The sequence below is a fragment of the Astatotilapia calliptera genome, chromosome 16, assembly GCF_900246225.1.
Source record: "Astatotilapia calliptera chromosome 16, fAstCal1.2, whole genome shotgun sequence".
Classification (NCBI taxonomy): domain Eukaryota; kingdom Metazoa; phylum Chordata; class Actinopteri; order Cichliformes; family Cichlidae; genus Astatotilapia; species Astatotilapia calliptera.
This window is the reverse complement of record NC_039317.1, coordinates 20,360,546-20,374,737: the sequence shown is the minus strand read 5'-3', so window position 1 is coordinate 20,374,737 and position 14,192 is coordinate 20,360,546.

Sequence of the window (14,192 nt, the reverse complement as noted above, 5' to 3'; positions counted from 1 at the left end):
AGAAGACTGGAAACCAGTGCATCAAGCCTAGAAGAAATCACATCTTTACCCTTCACATAACCCCCCATAAAACTGAAATTCATTTACACTATTAGGTATATATATAGATCTATATATTGTATATAGATATATAGATCGATACAAATCAATGAGCTATCAGTGCTGGTGCTGGTAAATCTTTTTAATTTCAAACAGAACTAACATAGTTGTTTCCCATTGTTTCCTAAAATGAACTAAAAGCCATCTTATTGTAATTTGTATCAAACTGGCAACTACCAAGGCATGTTTTTGTGTGGCGTAAACTGTTATCTTCCTTTCATTGTCATGATGTATATTTTAGCAGGTTACTCTCAAACTATTCACTATGATCTGTATTATCTGTGGCCTTGAAAAAAGAAGGTGATCTCTTTCCATTGGGGTAGTGCTGCAGAAAGACCCTGGTTAGACACATGATATGAGGTTTGGCACCAGAAGTCGCATTATGCCCTCTCATCTCCATACTCAAGGCCCTGGGAGTGATGCATTGATTTAGCCTTCAGTACTCCCTTGACTGCACCATGCTAATTCCAACTGCATAAACTCTTTGGAGAAATCCTACCCATAAGGCAGGACATGGAGCAGCCACTGAAACTCTCTGGGAAATGGCAGTTTAAGCTCATACACTCCAGAATCGTTTGCTACTGCTGCATGGAAGTCTATTCTGTTAGAGATGATATGAAGAAAAATGCCTTGATGACAGAAGTCAATTCAAATACATTCTGCTGCTGATTATTGACAGAGGGGGCTCAGATAATTTTCTAATAATAGGAGAACAATGTCTCAGATTACCAAAACTGAGTGTCCATGCTTGTAGGAGCGGCCAGTGAAAATCTCTCTGTGTTGTGGAGGTCACGGTGAAAACAACAGCAGTGCATATCCATGTGTAGCTTTGTCCGGTGTCTCCTTCCTCATATGGGCATGTTCAGTATGTGCCTTTGTCCTTGTGTCAGCAGGCAGGACATTCTAAATTATTTTGCTCAGCTGCCTCCCTGAACTCTTGCTACAGCACGTCAATACACACATCATGCAGACACCTGCACATACAGCTACATGGAGCACAGTTCATGTCCATCACACACTTGAATCCTTGACACATATCAAACCCTCAGAAAAAATAAGGTTAGCCAGATATGATTTTATCTATCTATCTATCTATCTATCTATCTATCTATCTATCTATCTATCTATCTATCTATCTATCTATCTATCTATCTATCTATCTATCTATCTATCTATCTATCTATCTATCTATCTATCTATCTATCTATCTATCTATCTATAAAATTTATGTATTTGAGTTTCTAAAAAGGATATATTCAGTATATTCATTTATCTCACAGAATAACATCAGTTTAAAAATTATAATGCTCATGCTTGAACACTTTTGAAGTATAAAAAGTTTATAAATTTAACATGCTCACACAGACACACAAAATGCACACACACACATAAGTGCGCACACGCACCCACGCACGCACACTCGCGTGCACACACACACACACACACACACACACACACACACACACACACACACACACACACACACACACACACACACGCAAGCTGAAATTGTTCATTTCCCCAGGAATGAGGTTAGGGGTTTACATGGCATGTGACTGGCTGTTTTTTAACCTTCTGCCTACAGACTCTCATGTCATGTGTGATCACTTCAGCAATGTTGCTGGGCATTTATTTTTCTCTGCCATGAAACACTGACTCTGGAGAAACCAGCTGCATGCACCGGGGCATACAACTTGATGTAACAGTTTAAATTCCCCAGATCAGTGGTTTGGAGAGTTATTGACTGAGCTTTACTGCGATTGTTGTTTCACAATAACCATAGAACAGGTAGTGTCACATCTTCTAACAAATGTAACAATATATTGAGTTTTTCCACCAGCTCTCAAACAAAATATTTTCCTTGCTTCACACTGTGTTTATGTTCTCTATCATTACACAAATTAACCAAATTTGATTTGGGGCTCTTCATAGTGTAAACAACATAATTTGCAGAGCTACTGTACAATATCTCTGGGCTATCAGAGTCAGTGATTCTCATCTTCAATAGAGATTTTACACACACTTAAGATGCTGCGGCATTGAAACATTTGGCTATTATAGCGAGAAAGATGTGTAAATAGTGAAAAATTACAGACTTGATTTCCCACAATATTTCAAGATGTGTATCCAAGCCCCTTTATAGACTTAGGCTAAAATCCTAATAGCGACAAGCTTGAAGTGAATAGAGCCCACAAGAGGATAAGCTACTAAATCTTGCAATAAAAGCAATGTGATTTACAGTAAATTCCGCAAGGCTGACAGTGCCAAAGCTGAGGGCATAAACACTCTTTTCAATGCTGCGCCTCAGTTCTGTCTGCTGTGAACTACAATCACACAGGCATGCTGCTCAGCAGCAGTGACTTTGATAAATCACCAGGAAGTCCCACTGTTGGCTTAAAACTAGAACTTGTTCAGTTGCAATTCTGCATTTGTCCTTCTTTAATGTGTATGGAAGTGGCTTTAGCAGTAATCTGTCAGTGATTGATTAGGTGTGGCCAAATCCCCTTTCCGTTCTCCTCTGTTGACTAACTGTTCAGCTACTGCAGTGTATTTACAGAAAGATGGCAATATTAAGGAAGAGACTGCCTTATTTACCTGCAGCATAAACAGAGTTACTTCCACTTGGGGGACTATACACTCAAGATGCCTACAAGTTAAAGAAGAAACAAAGAGTGACATGTGTTGTTGTTGCTAAATTTATGCACCAATAGATAAAGAAATAGGCTTATAGACCTATGACTCAGTTCCTTTGGGAAGCAATAGAGTCTGAAGCTGTCATTCATGCTTGTAACAGCAGAAAAAGTTCAAATTATATCTCAGTGCATCACAACCACGGTTTACCCTGTGTTATAAAAACAGAAGTGGAACATGTATGCAAAGACTGAAATATATTTATTTTGTATGTGACTCGAGAGGTTGAAAAAGCAATTTAGACAGGGTGCTGGATATTGATCACACTTACCAGCAGATCCATTTTAATTAAATATTAAGAGAGTGTGAGGCATTGATAGCAACTGAGCAGCAACTGTTTCTCGCTTTTCTTTTGTCATCACTTAAAAAAAATAAAAAACATACAAACTAAAAAAGAATGCATTCTAATAGCATCCATGTAATTATTTTTGAAGTGTGAAAGCAAGGCTGTGTTATATCTGATGCATTTTGTATTCAATGAATACTCAATATTCAATGTCAATGAATAATCTGCATTAAACCTGCAGACACTTTACACAATGATCCTGCAGCCATTATTGATCTCCATGGAGATAAGCAATTGTCACTTTTCAACATTGTGCCTGAATGTTAAATACAGCTCATTTTGTTTTTCCTGCAAACTATTTCAGCCAACACTAAATTTTCATTTAATTTACTTCACTACTTGAAATCTGTGGTCTAGTTTCACATGATTGTAATTTGGGTTCATTGTCACTGCTGCCTCTCCAGTTCTCACTATTTTTTTCCCCTCCAATTCAAGGCTTACATGAAAAGAACATCACACCTGTATGTGGCTGTAGTCATATTTCATGATCTACTCTTGTGTGTTCACGAAATCCTAGTATGTTATATGCGATGCAATGCTGCTTTCACAAAATCAATGCACACATAGAAAATGCTGTAGCTCCCTCCTACTCACTGCTGAATTATGTTTTGCTAAGTAAAAGTGAAGACAAAATGCCAAATGGTTAAACCAGCAATCATTAGCGCTAAAATTGGGAGTTAAAAAAATGAAGTGAGAGCACATTTCCAGCATTTTATGTTTGCTTTTTTAATGTATACCCCCCCCCCCCCCCCCAAAAAAAAAAAACAACCAGTGCATAAAACACAATTAGTTGTAAGTAACTCATTATTAGTTGAAGATTGTAACAGTTGCTTACACATATTGTACAGTAGACAGCATGTATTGAGTCTTAGCCAAAACGGCCACTTGGTTGAATAATTAAATAAGAACTCCAATCAAATGATCCATGATTTGCATGCCTTCTGTTGCCAACTAGCTCCATCTGTTTGGTTTTCAGAGCTCTGACACAGTGGCTCGTGTGAGTGAAACAGCAATAATGTAATTGTGGATGTGACAGATACACCAGATGATGCAGGGACTGTTTGGAAGTCTGGTCCAAGGCATACTGTACAGCATGGTGTCATATGGTCTGCAAGAAAGCATGACAAAAACAGTTTCATGAAGACTCTCTACTGTCTACTGATCCTGATTAACTTTAGTGACTGGCTCATTCATTCAAATGTACAGTCCTAATATTGGAACTGCGCTTAAAGGCTCTCTTGAAGCATGCATTACAAAGTTACTGTATCTTAATTGAATAGCAGGCTTCAGAGCTTGGAGGGTGAAGGACAATAGGAGCAGGGCCAGTCTGGCTGGCTGGGTGCCAGTGGACAATGCAGAGCCGGCCTCAGCTCTCAGCAGCAGGCAGAACCCACGCTGAAGTCCACATCAGGAGAGACAGCCTCTGCTGCTTTGATGGATCTGTCATAGCAGCCGGTGTCTGCCCTCAGCTGGAGTTCAGGTATTCACCACCAATAACATGTTACTATAGTATGATAGGCTCTTATTCAGTATTCAGCATTTTTTTTATTTATTTTTTTGCACATATCATGATGTGTTTGGAGGACAGCGTGGCATCTCTGATTATATTATTATTAAGACATCCTGTTAGCGATCTTATTAGCAGTCCATTAAAACTGGTGTTCACTCAGTTTTAACCCAGTTTCATCTGAACATTAAGACGCTCTCGTGTCATAAATTACTGAAATCTACACTAGCATTTCTATAATTTTTCCGATAACACAACAATTAAACAAAGCTTTCACCGACAATAAACAACATTCAAGACTCTGTCAAAGACCTCAGTGATAAGATAGCCAATGAGGCAGAACTTTCTCCAGTTTTATTCTTTTTCCATTGAAGTGCATTTGCTTAATAAACCAGTAATGCCAAGGTCATTCAATTAATGTCTCTCCCTTTTTATCAGCTTCAGAGTAACTGAGTGCCACTTTGCCCATCACACTTAAGTGCTTTTGTGTCCAAGTAGAATGATCATACAGTGCAATTTTTCTTTATTCTGGCTGATGGAAATGGAGTGAAATAATTAAGATATCTGAATTGAAATTATGCTATTTTTCTCCTTTTGTACAAACTGGGTGTTATTTTCACAGCTATCATTTGTATTTGCCATGAAAACATTTGAATCAGGAGATACACAAAAATGAGATACAATGCCATGTTTTTTTAATATCTTATTTCATATATATATATATATATTTTAGAAAATCATAGATGATATTAAAAATATGACAATAATTTCTCAGTCCACATGTTCAACCCTGTATGCTGACAATAGCTTTTGTAGATGTTTGTCATCCACTTTGCAGATTATGCTAGAAACATATGACATAACTAATTTGCAAGCTAAAGGTCACATAAGCAAATAAGCATTAGTTAAATATGGAATGGAAACCCAGATAATATTTTGAGGATGGTCTTTTTTATCTAGTAGTTATATACAAGTAGTTAGACAAATGTGTAAGGAGTGGTAGTTTTTAAAACTTTACACTCATACATTAGATCATACTCCATGCACTACAAATGATTATGCCATTTTTGAAAAAGCTCACAATATTCCAATTTATTTATTTATTTTTAAAAGCACTTTCTGTGACCCTGACACAATGAATAAAGACAATTTCTTTAACAGCACATTGTCACAAGAATAATATGCCAGGTTCACTGCAGAGTTGCACTTTTTTTCCCATTTTTGGATGCCTCTGTTAACTCTGAAAATGAAGATAAGGCTGAAGCACGTGATAATGAGGATTATACTCTTTGTGAAAAGTAATCAGTCAAATATTTCAGACATACTTGGTGTTTGAGAATGAGTAGTTTAATACTAGCTCAAAGGTCAAGAGTTTAAAACTGTCAAAAACTGCAACCCACATATGCACAACAAGTAATGTGACAATAAGTGTGATTTGTCATTATGCAGACAAAATTTAATTGGATCTATCTATCTATCTATCTATCTATCTATCTATCTATCTATCTATCTATCTATCTATCTATCTATCTATCTATCTATCTATCTATCTATCTATCTATCTATCTATCTATCTATCTATCTATCTATCTATCTATCTATCTATCTATCTATCTATCTATCTATCTATCTATCTATCTATCTATCTGCCTGCCAGACCATATTCACAGCTGCCTACTATAGTGAAGACAAATGTAAGAGAAGCACATATTAGTGAAACACAGTGACCAGAGTTGGATTCATTTTGCAAGGCAATGCTTTTCCAAACAGCTCCAAGACTTCCTGATCAGCTGTAATCCCCAGCTTTCACACATAAGTCATTGAGAGCGATGGAGTCCCCTCTGTTTACTCACTCCAAACCAAATGATCTTTCACAAGTAGACCACTTCAGATGTGAAATGGAATTTGCCAGGGTGTTCTATCCCAGGTCCATTTCTCTGTACGCTTTACCAATTCCCAAATAGGGTTCGGTCGCTCACAGATAATGTCTGTGAGGATTGAGCCTGGCTCCTCTGTTGTTTTAATGGCCCACGGGGAAAGGTATTTGACGGAAGTAAAGAAGTTCTTTTAAGCACATACACTCCGTTGAATTTCATTTTGTTTTAGTTGCTGAAATGCTTTTGTTCATGGGACAGTAGGGAATGTCTATGATAGTGAGTGAGCTTATTATAATATAGCACTATTGTTCACACTGAGTAACTATATATATATATATATATATATATATATATATACTTGCATATACTTGCATGTTAGAGTTTAGAGCGATTAGAACTGATGGCTTTATCTTCGCAGTCATTGACAGTGTTATTGCTGTGGTACATAGTTATGATAAATGGTTGTTTTAGGAGGGCTGCATTTACTTTGTGGAGTCATTATGAGAATATTATGTATGAGAAAACAGTCATTAATATTCATTATAATTGCAAACTACTGAGCTGAATGCTGATGGAGTCTGCTCAGTTGCCAACACGGTCCTGCTTTTTCACTCATTGCATTTGTACGGCATTCAGTGTAGGTGTCTGTAACATAATATGACTTCCCCCCCCCCCGTAAGCTCATGACACCCTTGTGGGAAGTAGAAATTAATACAGTTATCATACCATTCTCTTGCAGTACACTGCAGTTCAGAAAGATGACATGAGATTATCAGAAAAAGATCAGTTTTTCTTTTTTTCGTAACTTGTTTTGTGATATATTTGACTGACTTTTGTGGAAATCAGTGCATTAGCTGCTTCATATTCTCCAAAGGATTCAGTGTTCCTATTCCAGTTGATAAGGGCTCCAATTTTGTTTGTGTCTGGTAATTGGAGCAATGTTGAAGCGAGGAGCACTGATACATTTCCCAGTCTATGTGTGAATGAGGCTGGCTATGGAAGGGAAAGGTCAGGCCCTGGACTTGCCTTCCTCCCTCAGGGCCCTGAGCAGTAGGGGCCGGAGAACACCACAAACAATTAAACATGTTGCTTCTCAGGGTAGAGCAGCCCGACTCCTGTTGGTTAGAGAAGTTTTTACCTCAGTGGGTTGTTGTTGGTCACTCTTCAGAGCAATAATCTGCAGGTCTGAGCAATCAATACAGCTACGACAGCTTCAGCCTCCATTAGTGCAGGCATCTCTTGAGTGCCTGTGCATGAGCAGAAGAGCACAGAATAGACATCAACAAGCACTTCCGTGCACGAAAACACATATACACATACAAACATATATTCAAGCTCATGCTCTGAATTGCTCTTCACACATGTACGCACACTCACACACAGACACTGATACAGGGATGCAAAGACCCTTCACAAATTCACATTACATTTATATTCAACTGCAGCATTTAATTCAATTTCCACAACATTTTGATGCAACGCATCAAACACATGCATGAGATGGGAGATTATTTAGATTTATATTTGTTTAGATTAGGTTTAGTTTAACATCATAAGATTTTCTCCATCATAATTCCTCTTCACTGCACTAGCTGAACTCGACCGTAACAATATGTTATCCTGAGCACAGAATGAAATTACTGATGCTGTCGTTTTCTTGGAGGGGCAGCCTTTTTTTCCTCTGGTGGAAGGAAAGACTGCGGTCGTCATTAATAGCTATATGAGTCAAACAACATGAGATTACATTATCACCCTTATTTAAACAAAAGCACCATCATTCTGTAACCAAGCCCTTATCAAATGGCTTTTGTTTGTTCTGCCCCACCCCTCACTCTGAAAAGATTTTCTGTAGTATCTAACTCAACACATTCCTATGATTTCCTGTGCACATTTACTACAAGACTCTTTATTTCATCAGTACTTTAAAAACTGAATAGAAAATCTAAGCGCATAAAAAGTACAAAATTAACCAAATCTAAAGACTGAAATAATAATAATGATGATAATAATTAAAGGGCCAATACAAAACCTTAAGCACTGGACCCAAGACCATGACAATTTTTGAAAACCATTATCTGTTCTCCTATTCCTGCTCTTGGCTGCTTTTTAGGTAGAACAATTATAGACTCAACAAGTGGAATGCCACTAGAATATCTCCAGCAAAATCTAGTACAACAGTAACTTTACATTTATGCAAACACAGACATACCTTGCTAAATGCTTCCTAGTTGAAAATCACAAAAAAAAAAGACATTTTTTCTTTAGTCCTTGAGGTGAGAGAAAATACAGGTTTCTTTGCCTTTAATTCTTGCTACTTGTAAGGTCCAAAGGTTAACTATTACAATAACATTATTACTGCAACAACAACAAAGAGTAAGAATAGGATGCACCACATGTTTCAATGGCAGACCTTGCTGATCACGTAAATAATATAAGCACAACGAAAAAATAATTAAAAAAAATATGTTTCCTTTATTTTGGGGGTCTTTCGTTTTCCTTTCATTAACAACACAGCATGCTAACGAACAGAAGAACACATTTTGGGCAAAATTCATTGCAGTTGATTGTTGGAGACAAATCCTGTATGTGGAAAAGTCTCAAGGTTGGTTTAAAAGAGAGATTTTTTTTTTCATTTGCATTCTTCTTTATACTTGGTGATGAAAAAAGCCCTTTAGTAAAGCGATCAACGATCTGGGTATATGCATCAGAATGACATGTTTACATAATGCAGAACAGATAATGATTAACAAGTGATTAATAGAGTCAATAGATCCAAACACACCTTACAAATCTATTTTGAGAGGACAGGTGTGACCGCAGATTTTAAGGAAGCCAGCTCTCTTTTTTGTCATTATATACTCATTGTCCAAGAATTAGCTTAAGGAAACTGTAGCTTTAAATGTCAAAAGACACATGGGGTAAAACCAATGTGATTGCTTTAAAAATTATTTGTGATTTGTGTCACTGTAGTTGTCTCTTTTTTGATTTCATTTAATTCTTAAGATACTGCAGTTTTTATTTTTCTCGCTTAAGACGAGTCAGCCTTTGTCTTTTGACTTTTTTCCCTTATCAGCTGTGTGTAGTCACAGTTCCCTGCAGGTTCAATTTCCCTTAATTGTTCAGTGACCTTTCTATATACCCTTAGCAATTAGCTGATGAGTTTGTCTGTACAGTGGGTCAGCATCACCGAGTTGTAATCAACACAAACGCAAGGAGGTTGGTCAGAAGAGAGATGAGCTTGGCATTCAATGGCTCGTACCTCACTATACTTTATTAATTACAAAACAATAATCAAATGGTTTTTGATGAAAGGGAGGTACATAACAAATGCTGACCAAAATGGCGGATAGAAAAAATACAAGCAGAATAATCAGAATTAACCCTACATGTCCCTGTAATTATTTGCCACTCCAAATGTGTGTATGATCAAGAATGCTTCAACTCATAATCATACACACTGATATCCATTACCATCAAGATTCTTGTAGCGAAAATACTTCAAAATGTTTTACATCTCTGGCCTCATGTTTAAAATCTCGACATAAGGAATCGTGCATTTACTTTCAGGTAAATAGTTGTGAAATGACACACAACCAAACTTTAAAAAAAAGAAAGAAAGAAAAAAAGAACATCAGTTTTATAACTCAATTTCATCCAGTTTTTATTTATAAACCACCAAATCACAACAACATCGTCTCAAGGTGCTTTATAATGTAAGGTAAAGACCCTACATGATTCCCTGTATCACTTCTCGTGGCAGCACAGCTGAATGAGTGAAAGGGTGCTCCGCTGCCTGTCCAGTCAGTTGTGCAGAGGATGGTCACTTTATCTATGATAAATAACAATATTTTCAGCGACTTTCTCTCCACCACAGCTTCAAAAGTGTCCAGTTTGCAATCAAAGAGCTGCCTCACTCATTAGTTTATTCAGTCTGTTGGTGTCACCAGGTCAGATGCTACTCCCCCAACAGACCCCAGCACACGCCGCTCGCCACAACTGAGTGATGGAAAATCAACATTTTGCTGCACACACTGAATGATCTCTTTAGGAAATAGAACCTGCTCGTCCCCTTTATCTACACAGCTTCTTGATGTGAACGCCCAGTCGTCTCAGCATCCAGATCAACAAAAGGCTGAAGTGGCAACTGGGAGATATTTCTTCCCAGACCACTCCATTGTATAGTAAATAATAATACTAAAAACCATTTTACAGACAATTTTACTTTCTTGTACGGTAGTTGTAATTTATTGTTGTGTTCGATTTGTAGAGTTTCATCATAAATTTTCTTGTTGGTAGTTTGCTATGTCCTGAGGCCAACACACTGATCCCTGACAAAAACATACTACGAATAAGAAACACGTGCTCTGGAGTGATACTAGTACCAGTTTGGAGTTGAACCGGCTCATTCTCCATTTACTAGAGAGCCACCATGAAAGCACATCATTATTTCACCCTATATGTGTATTTGAAAGCTCGTTAGGTTATTGAAGCCCACTTTAGTTTATTTTATTTTCCCTTCTGTTAAATGTTTTAATATCACCAGTTGGCATTTATAAACGCTGTTGCAAAGGGTGCCTTCCATTTGCATAAACACCGACTGGTGATATTTAAACAAGACAATCCCGCTCCCAGTCCCTGACATAAGTGGTTCTTGGTTCTAGACCAACAAAGTGTTTGTGCCGCTCTCGAAATAGTTTTCCTGGCCCAGAGCCATCAAAATGTGAAGGACTGGTTCAAGAACAGGCTGTACTCATTATTGACTAATTCAGCATTTACCATTTTGTACAGTGATAGAATTGATTATTCAAATCAAGCCTTTGGCAGCAGAAGGAGAGTGGTCATGGTTTCCAGATTTCCTCTTTGGGGCTCTGGAATCTGGCACGTAGTGTCACCACATAGTACCTTACTCCTACTTGAAGGGCACCAAACACACACTGTTCTGGTTCTGGTGAGAGAGCGAGATACTCATTTATGTTTAACCATTGAAAATGGATTTTAAATGGATTTAACAAGGATGTACAGCTGTAGAAACTATTAACTGAGCTACTGTAACCAAGCCAAACTGCAGTACTGCAGCCAACATATAATTGTCTACATTCCATAAAATATCACTTACTAAATATATAATATAAAACTTTTGGTTATTAGACATGGGGAGATGTTTGTCAACGTGACACACTGTGATCAAGTACACCGATAGTTTTCCCACCACCTGAGTTGTGATATTCCTTTAAAGCTGCAATTATCAGAAGATTAACAAGTTCATGCTGCTACAACAGAATGCTGTGGGAATGGATTTTGGTTCCAAGAGAACTTGGCTGTTTGCCATCGCTGAAGGTGACAGAAATCTTGCCGATCTTGCACGACTCTGAAGGGGGATGGACAGAGCTGGCTGGGTGGAGCTTATGAATTTGAAAGTCATTACTGTTTGGGCTTCCACTCTGCCCTGACTGCCCCAGTCCACCAGATCAGCTTTACTCAGCAGATTCTTTTCCTGTGGGAAACAGAGGAGAGGCAGCAGACAGCTCAAAGCGCTCTAACCTAACACGTGGCTAAAGCTCCTACTGTCCTAACGCTAATTATTGATCAGATGATTAAGGCAGATGAAGAGATATTTTTTTTTGAAAGCGAGAGCTGTGATTGTGCATCTCACAGTTGTCTAGAGCTGCAAAACATCAATACTTTCAATCAAACCAGAGACCTCTTCTGTCAGTCACACTGAGTGAGATGATTACAACTGAGTCTTAAGACAATGAAGAACTTTATGGGGCTTCCTTAGGCACACTTTGACTCCTTGCAGGGATTCTAATGAACTCAGACCTGCTAAAGAGGTCTTCAAACCACTTCAAAGATCCTGAGATACTGGCCCAGCAGCACTACTTCCAAATTCACAAGCTCTCCTTTGAGGATATGCATTGCACACACACACTGAGCACGCACAAAGAGAAGAAGCAGCTAAACTGCATCCTTTCATGATTAAAAAAGAGAAATAGCACCAGTGTGTATTGAAACATAATGTGCTGACAACATTTGAAATACTAAGAAACAGAAATAAAAAAAATAAAATAGACAGAATGACTGAAATTGCACATTTGTAGAACGGTTAAAGCAACTACTATTGTTTTTCTATTTGCTAAAGTAATAAGTAGACAAACAGAGTATTGGGATTTCTTTTTCTATTCAACCCCATGGCTGCTGTGCGTTCACTTGTTTTGACCTGAAATGGAATGTATCCAGGCAGTGGACAATTTAAAATAAGGTAAAAAATAAAACAAACAAACAAACAAAAACAATAAGGGTTAGGGGGGGAAATTGTTACATTTTTCCCTCTGGAAAGATATTAAATGATTATGCGTCACTGGAATCTCAAGTATTATAGGTTTGCTTTTCACTTTTTTTCTTTCTGGGAAGGAAAAATGCTTTTCCACTTCTCGGCGCAGAAACAAAGTCTATGCAATGATTTAAGAAATTTAAAACAGCATTCCTTTGTTGCACACATTTTTAATTTACCATCATGCTGAGTAAAGACACCTGCAAGTTTTGTGTTGGGAATCTTTCTGTCTTTAACAGGCCACATGTAACAGCATTCATCCCTCTGTGGCTGACACCAGCCTTTCAGGGAGCAGGTGACTTGTTAGTACTCTAAGCAACAACGGGAACAGATGTGTCCCTGACAGTGGATGGATGGTCAGGGTCCATCTGGTCAGTGCAGCCCTGGACAGGAATGATGAATACAGCTTCATCAGTGAATAGCTGTCATCAATCGCATAGCGTAGCGATGGCCGGTGACAGCCACACGCCGGCCCTGGGCCCCAGGTGTGGTGAGGAGAGAGCTGGCTGGCTCTGGAATGCAGGTCAATCAGGCAAGTCTGAGCCAATGATACATATTGCAATGTAAAGTGCATGCATTACAAAGCGGATAAGTGCATTGCTTAGTTGGAGTGCAACGAATCTGCTAGTTCTTTGATGCATATAGGCAGACTGGGTCACAGATTTATTTCACCACAGGGCTGTTACTGAGCCATCGAGCTAAGGACGAGTACCAGGCGTCTAGACAAGTCATGGCTCTACATTGTCTTCCCTGGCGGTCCCAGATGAAATGTGCTGCATCCTTGTCTGCTTCAGCGCATAGACATGGAGAGGTACTAAAGCACTGACCTTGCTCCAGACCATTCTGAATATGTTATGGCTTTCGGTTCCCTTGAACTGTCACAACTTTAAATCGACCACTTCTAATGGTTTCATACACTGTATGGTAATATCCGAACAGAACTCGTACTGTACCTCCTTGCAGTGGTTTTAAAAAATAATTATGTAATAAATGATAGTTGTAAAAAAAATGTATCGAAAAATTGCAAACATACAGAGTGGATAATGTTTCCTACTTAAAGCACAAGGAAGTAAAGAATGAACACTGAACATAAAGAAAAGACCTGAAACAAATCCCTCTACACAGAAACTTGAATGCTCATTCATTTATTTATTTTTTTCAGTCACAGATTGATAGTTATCTTTACACAGCTGTCACTGATGTTAGATCTCAGTGTGAGGATATAAATAGCCTGGCCATGTGGCACACTGTCGAGGAGAGGGCCTAAACACAAGTGCACATATGAATGGCCTATTAGAGAGCAGAAGAGTAATACATATTTATTGGCACATTTCACCTTTA